Raw genomic sequence first — 6,749 nt, forward strand, 5'->3', positions numbered from 1 at the left:
GGATGCAATCGAAGGGCCAATAGAAATGGCTCCAAGCCCTGAACTTTTGAGGTGCAACACGCTGGTTGGGGTGGGGCTTGGCCACAGTGAAATGCGTGCAGCCTAAGATTTTGAAGACCAGAAGGAAAGAATGTGGGCTCTCTCCTGCACAGCCCCCCCAAACTGATTCCCTGTTGGAAGGATCCACACCTGCCTGTCAGGAGAAAATTAGCGTTTAATTTTTCTTTAGGCTTCCACGCTTCCCCATGTGTTGGGAATCGAACCCGAGTCCCTTGGGAGGGAGGGCAGCTGCTCTAACCACTAAGCCAACCCAGCCGGACCTGGGTCGCTTTCCTTAGTCTTTGCTTATAAGGCTACTAGAACATGAGTTTATAACGACAATTCGGGGTCCCCTGATAGATCCAGTGGGAACTGCTGGCTGAGACCTGAAACCCTCCGGGTCTCCCCGCTGCCCCCGCCCCACCCTGGATGGGGTGGAAACCCACCGCAGAACCCGAGAGGCGGAGGAAGTCCATGGGGGACACGCCACGCACCGCCTCAGAGTCCGCCAAGCTGATGATCAAATTCTTACTCCCACCTGGTCCTGAACCGCGGAGTCCTGCCTACCGCTCCCATCAGAGGCCCCTGTCCCTCGGTGTCCACGCCATGCCTGGCCTTGAGTTGGCCCCAGAGAGCACTTGCTGAATCGATAGGTCCCTCCATTCCCAAGACCTTCTGTAGACATTTGAAAGTGAAAACGAAATCCCCTCCGATTGACTCACCTCTCAGACGCTGAATCCTCTTCTGGCCTCTGGCTACTTCACTTGAAGGCTCAGCTGTGGAGTGAGGTCGACCAGCAAGCCAGCCGGTTTTATTGGGCAAGTAGCTCCTCCCACCTCACTCACTTCCTGTCGGTTACATCTAATTCCGTCAGATGTTGATGAAAATAATGGGATTTTCTCAGGTCAAAGAGATTACCAGGGACAAGGGAAGTGATTGTATAGGGAAGTTATTTTTAAACTAACATGAACAAAATATTGCCATGTATTCATTCTACATTAGATCTTAAATATTATCTCTGTCAATCCATTAGATTTAGGATTGAAATGAAAGACGGTCCTCATTATTAATCCTTCTAAAATGGCCTGGCTGGTTTGGCTCAGTGGATAGAGTGTCAGCCTGCAGACTGAAGAGTCCTGGGTTCCATTCTGGTCAAGGGCACATGTGGGGGTTTCCGGCTCCATCCCCAGTAGGGGGCGTGCAGGAGGCTGCCGATCCATGATTCTCTCTCATCATTGATGTTTCTAGCTCCCTCTCCCTCTCCCTTCCTCTCTGAAATCAATAAAAATATAAAAAATAAAATAAAAAGAATGAGATTAGGTGTTTTTTTTTGTTTGTGTGTGTTTTAGTTTTTTTGTTTTTGGTTTGTTTTTGTGGCTAGTTTTAAATGGCTTTAATTAAAAAAATTATATTTATTGTTGAGATATTACAAATGTCCCCTTTTGTTCTCCCACTGACTCCTTCAAGCCCTCCCCTGCCCCCTGAGGCCCTCACCACCCCATTCTCTGTGTCCATGGGTTACGCATACAAGTTCTTTGGTTAATCTCTTCCTACCCACCCACTCATTAAAAATGAGCCCTGCCCTAACTGGTTTGGCTCAGTGGATAGAGCGTCAGCCTGCAGACTGAATGGTCACAGGTTCGGTTCAGGTCAAGGGCATGTACCTTGGTTTCGGGCACATTCCCAGTAGGGGGTGTGCAGGAGGCAGCTGGTTGATGTTTCTCTCTCATGGATGTTTCTAACTCTCTATCCCTCTCCCCTCCTCTCTGTAAAAAATCAATGGAGAAAATATCCTCCAGTGAGGATCAACAACAACAAAATAAATGTTAATATTCTCAGTGTTTACATGTGAAAGGTCTTGAACATCTGAAACTGAAGAAAAGCTTGAATTGCTTTTCCTCTGATACAAGGTCCTCTCTTGGGAAATAAAAATATTCTCTTTCAATAGTAAAATCTAATCCTTTTGAATGTTGGTGACTCATTTGCCTAAAAAACATTTGGAATCAGCTCTGATGGGCTCAGTTCTTCGGAGTATTGTCTCATACATCAAAGGCTGCAGATTCGATTCCAAGTCAGGGCACATACCTAGGTTTGGGGTTCAATCCCCAGTTGGGGCACATACAGGGGCAACTGACCGATGTTTCTCTCTTTAAAAGTCAATAAAAACATATCCTTGGGTGAGGATTAAAAAACTTCAAAAAAAATCATTGACATATCCGCCCCTCCCAAATGATTTTTAGAGAGAGTGGAAGGGAGGGAAGAAGGAAGAATTGAGAGAGAGAGAGAGAGAGATGATTGGTAGGGCCTCTGTTGCCTTTGGGGTGCAAGATTGAACCTGCAACCCAGATATGTGCCCTTGGTTGGGAATTGAACCTGAGACCCATTGGTGCTTGGACCAATGCCCTAACCACTGAATTACACTGGCCATGGCTCATTGGTTGATTGTTGACCTATGAACTAGGAGGTCACCATTTGATTCCTGGTCAGGGCACCTGCCTGGGTTGTGGGTTTGATTTCCAGTGGGGGTGTACAGGAGGCAGCCAATCCATGATTCTCTCTCATCATTGATGTTTCTATCTCTCTCTCCCTTCCTCTCTGAAATCAATAAAAATATATTGGAAAAAAAGAATTAACCAATGAAAGCATAAATAAGTAGAACAACAAATCAATGTTTCTCTCTCAATCAATCAATCAATAAAAAAAATCTGGGTAAGAGTATCGATCTCATGTTCAGTGTTCCTACCTCAATTACCAAAAAAAAAAAAAAAAAAAAAAAAGATTCACAAATTCTAGCTTCTGCCCTTCCCATCCAGAGCTTGTTATCCAAGAATAGTCATTGAATAGTCATGAGTAGTCAGTCATTGACATCCTCCTTATGCACGAAGGCTGCGTTCTAGGTGCTGCTATGAGATGTACAAGATAACTTCTCGGCCCGACCCGCGTGGCTCAGTGGTTGATCATGACCTATGAACCAGGAGGTCACAGTTCAATTCTCGGTCAGGCACATGCCCGGGTTGTGGGCTCAGTTCCCAGTGTGGGGTTTGCAGCAGGCAGACGATCAATGATTCTCTCTCATCATTGATGTTTCTTTCTCTCCCTCTCCTTTCCTTTCCTCTCTAAAATTTATATATATATATATATTTTTTTCTGTCGGGAAGTGTAGAGTATGGGGAAAGCAGACCCTCATGTTATGAGCAGAGTGGCCCGTCACTGGCGGTGGGAGAAGACTGTTTGCTGAAGAGCAGAGCTTACTGATGTCAGAGAGCGAAAGTCTATTGGCAGTGCATGGGGATATGCCGGGAGAAGATCCTTACCACCTGAAACAAGCTGCAACAGTTTCACATCACCCACTGAGCCTCATCAACCAAGAGTCACGCTGGCCAATGGGAGGGGAGAGATTCCACAGCCAATCAAAGGGCAGGCACGGCCTTATAGTCTTGGCGCCCACAGATGCTCTCTGATGGGGACCAACCTGGAGGACCAGCCGTCGGATTGGGTGAGGATGCCTTCTTTCGAGCCTTCCTTTCTTCTCTCTCTCTCTCTCTCTCTCTCTCTCTCTCTCTCTCTCTCTCTCTCTCCCTCTCCCTCTCTCCCTCCCTCCCTCCCTCCCTCCCTCCCTCTCTCTCTCTCTCTCTCTCTCTCCACTTCTCAGCACTTCCTGCAGGTCTAGAGTGCATAAAGAACGAGGTAGCGGGCACCCAAAGAACCAAGTCCTGCCCCTTCGTTGTGGGAAGGATGCTCTAAGGGGAAACGGGTTTACATTCAAGCAGAGATGGTGCACCCAGCACTTCTCTTGAAACCTCCGTGTTTCCAATGCTGAACTGGGTGAGAGAACAGGACCGAGGCTTCCTAGTTTTTTCAAATGGAATCGGAGCCCTGGCCGGGTAGCTCAGATGCTAAGAGCGACCTTCCCATACGCCAAGGTTGCAAGTTTGATTCCTAGGCACATACAAGAATCAACCAATGAATGTATAAATAAGTGGAGCAACAAATCTCTCTCTCTCTCTCTCTCTCTCTCTCTCTCTCTCTCTCTCTCTCTCTCAAATCAATAAATTAAAAAAATAAATAAAATGAAACAAAATTGAGTCAGAGACAGAGTTGGAAGACCTTGGGTAGCGGAACTAAGGACAAGTGATGAAGATCCCCAAAGCCAAAGTCTTAGACTTGGCTGGTCTCTCGGTTCTGATTGTGAGATTCACGGAACCTGGGGAGACAATGAAAACCAGGTCCGGGCGATTACGGAGGGAGGGGCAGGCGGGCAAACGGGAGGTTTGAGTGTGAGACTTGCTGTCTTGGTCATTGAGAGGGTGATTGGCTTCCAGCTCCTAATCTTTCACCATCGGAAGTTCCAGTGGGACCGCATTTTACCCCGAATCACATGTAAATGGTAATGTGGCTGCTGCCGGTCGGGCGTGGCCGCAGAAGTGGAAGGAGAGGGGGTGGGTCAGGTGCTGTGAGCTGTGGAGACCGAGGCAGGCTGTGCCCAGACAGTGCGCTGTGCCCAGATGGTGCGTGAGTGGTTAGGGTGTTTCCAGGGGGTTGCCCACGTCTGGACCCTGCAGTGTGCGGGACGGGTGTTAACCTGCTGCATCCGAAAGGCTTCAGGGGACACGTGCATTGTGTTCAGGAGATTTCAGCTAGAAAAGCAAGGAGAGAGGAATGTTTAGAGAAAAGCCTTATGACACAAGCTTTTTAAATTGTGGTAAAATGCCCATAAAACAAAGTTTCCTATTTTAACCGTTAAAATGTATTTATTTATTTATGCGCGAGAGAGAAGCACTGATTTGTTGTTCCACTCGTCCATGCATTCGTTGGTTGCTTCTCGTATGTCTGGAGATCGAGCCCACAACCCGGCATGTGCCCTTGACTGGAATCGAACCTGGGACCCTTCAGTCCGCAGGCTGATGCTCTATCCACTGAGCAACACCGGCCAGGGCCCTCCTCACTCTTTATTTCCATCTCCTAGAGCAGTGATGGCGAACCTTTTGAGCTCGGCATGTCAGCATTTTGAAAAACCCTAACTTAACTCTGGTGCCGTGTCACATATAGAAATTTTTTGATATTTGCAACCATAGCAAAACAAAGATTTCTGTTTTTGATATTTATTTTATATATTTAAATGCCAGTTAAAGAAAAATCAACCAAAAAAATGAGTTCGCGTGTCATAGGTTCGCCATCACTGTTCTAGAGTGAGGTCACCTTGACTTTCATGTCAGCTCCTTTGTTCTCCATCATTGCCATTGGCTTAGACCAGTGATGGCACAAAAACAACCAACCAAATAAAAAAGCCATCTACCAGTCAACTGTAGCATTAAGAAACTGGAATAGTGCCCTAGCCAGTTTGGCTCAGTGGATAGAGCGTTGGCTTTAGGACTAAAAGGTCTGGGCTTGATTCCTGTCAAGGGCATGTACCTCAGTTGCAGGCTCAATTCTGGCCCTGGGTGGGGCACACGTGGGAGGCAACCAATTGATGTATCTCTCTCACATTGATGTTTCTCTCTCTGTCTCTCCCCCTCCCTTCCACTCCCTCTAAAAATCAATGCAAAAATATCCTCGGGTGAGGATTAACAAAACAAACAAACAAAAAAGAGATTGGAATAGTAGCAGTGGACTACTATCCAGCAATGCAAACCGGTCACATGCAGCTGCATGGACGAGTCTTAGAAAAAGAGTGCCGACCACCCTAACCGGTTTGGCTCAGTGGATAGAGCCTCGGCCTGCAGACTCAAGGGTCCCAGGTTCGATTCCAGTCAAGGGCATATACCTTGGTTTTGGGCACATCCCCAGTAGGGGGCGTGCAAGAGGTAGATGTTTGATTGTTGTTTCTCTCTCATCAATGTTTCTAACTCTATCCCTCTACCCTCCTCTCTGTAAAAAAATCAATAAAATATATTTTTTTAAAAAGAAAAAAAAAAGAGTGCCAACCAAAGCAGGCCATTTGCTAAAATGAACCCTCCGACATCAAGCTGTATCGCTCAGAATGCGCATCTAAGTTGAACGATTATATATGTCCTTCTCATTTTATTTTTTTATTATTATTTTTTTAATATATTTTATTTATTTTTTACAGAGAGGAAGGGAGAGAGATAGAGAGTTAGAAACATCTATGAGAGAGAAACATCTATCAGCTGCCTCCTGCACATCTCCCACTGGGGATATGCCCGCAACCCAGGTACATGCCCTTGACCGGAATCGAACCTGGGACCTTTCAGTCCGCAGGCCGACGCTCTATCCACTGAGCCAAACCGGTTTGGGCTCATTTTATTTTTTAAAATAAAAATGTACTATTAAAATAAACTTTACCTGATTCTTATTACCTTTTTAATGTGTTCGTAAGAAATTTTTTGTTAAAATATTCTTATTAAGCTGAGACCGGTTTGGCTCAGTGGATAGAGCGTCGGTCTGTGGACTGAGGGGTCCCGGGTTCGATTCCAGTCAGGGGCATGTGCCTGGGTTGCGGGCATATCCCCAGTGGGAGATGTGCAGGAGGCAGCTGATCGATGTTTCTCTCTCATCGACGTTTCTAACTCTCTATCTCTCTCCCTTCCTCTCTGTAAAAAATCAATAAAATATATTTAAAAAAAATATTCTTATTAAAATGCACGTTTCCATTACAGTTGACATTTAATATTGTGTTAGCTTCGTGCATACAGCACAGAGGGTAGACAGTTACATCCCTTACAAGTGCTCGCCTGGTAAGTCCGGTACCC

This window comes from Myotis nattereri (genome assembly GCF_964212035.1).
Source record: "Myotis nattereri genome assembly, chromosome: 15".
Classification (NCBI taxonomy): Eukaryota; Metazoa; Chordata; class Mammalia; order Chiroptera; family Vespertilionidae; genus Myotis; species Myotis nattereri.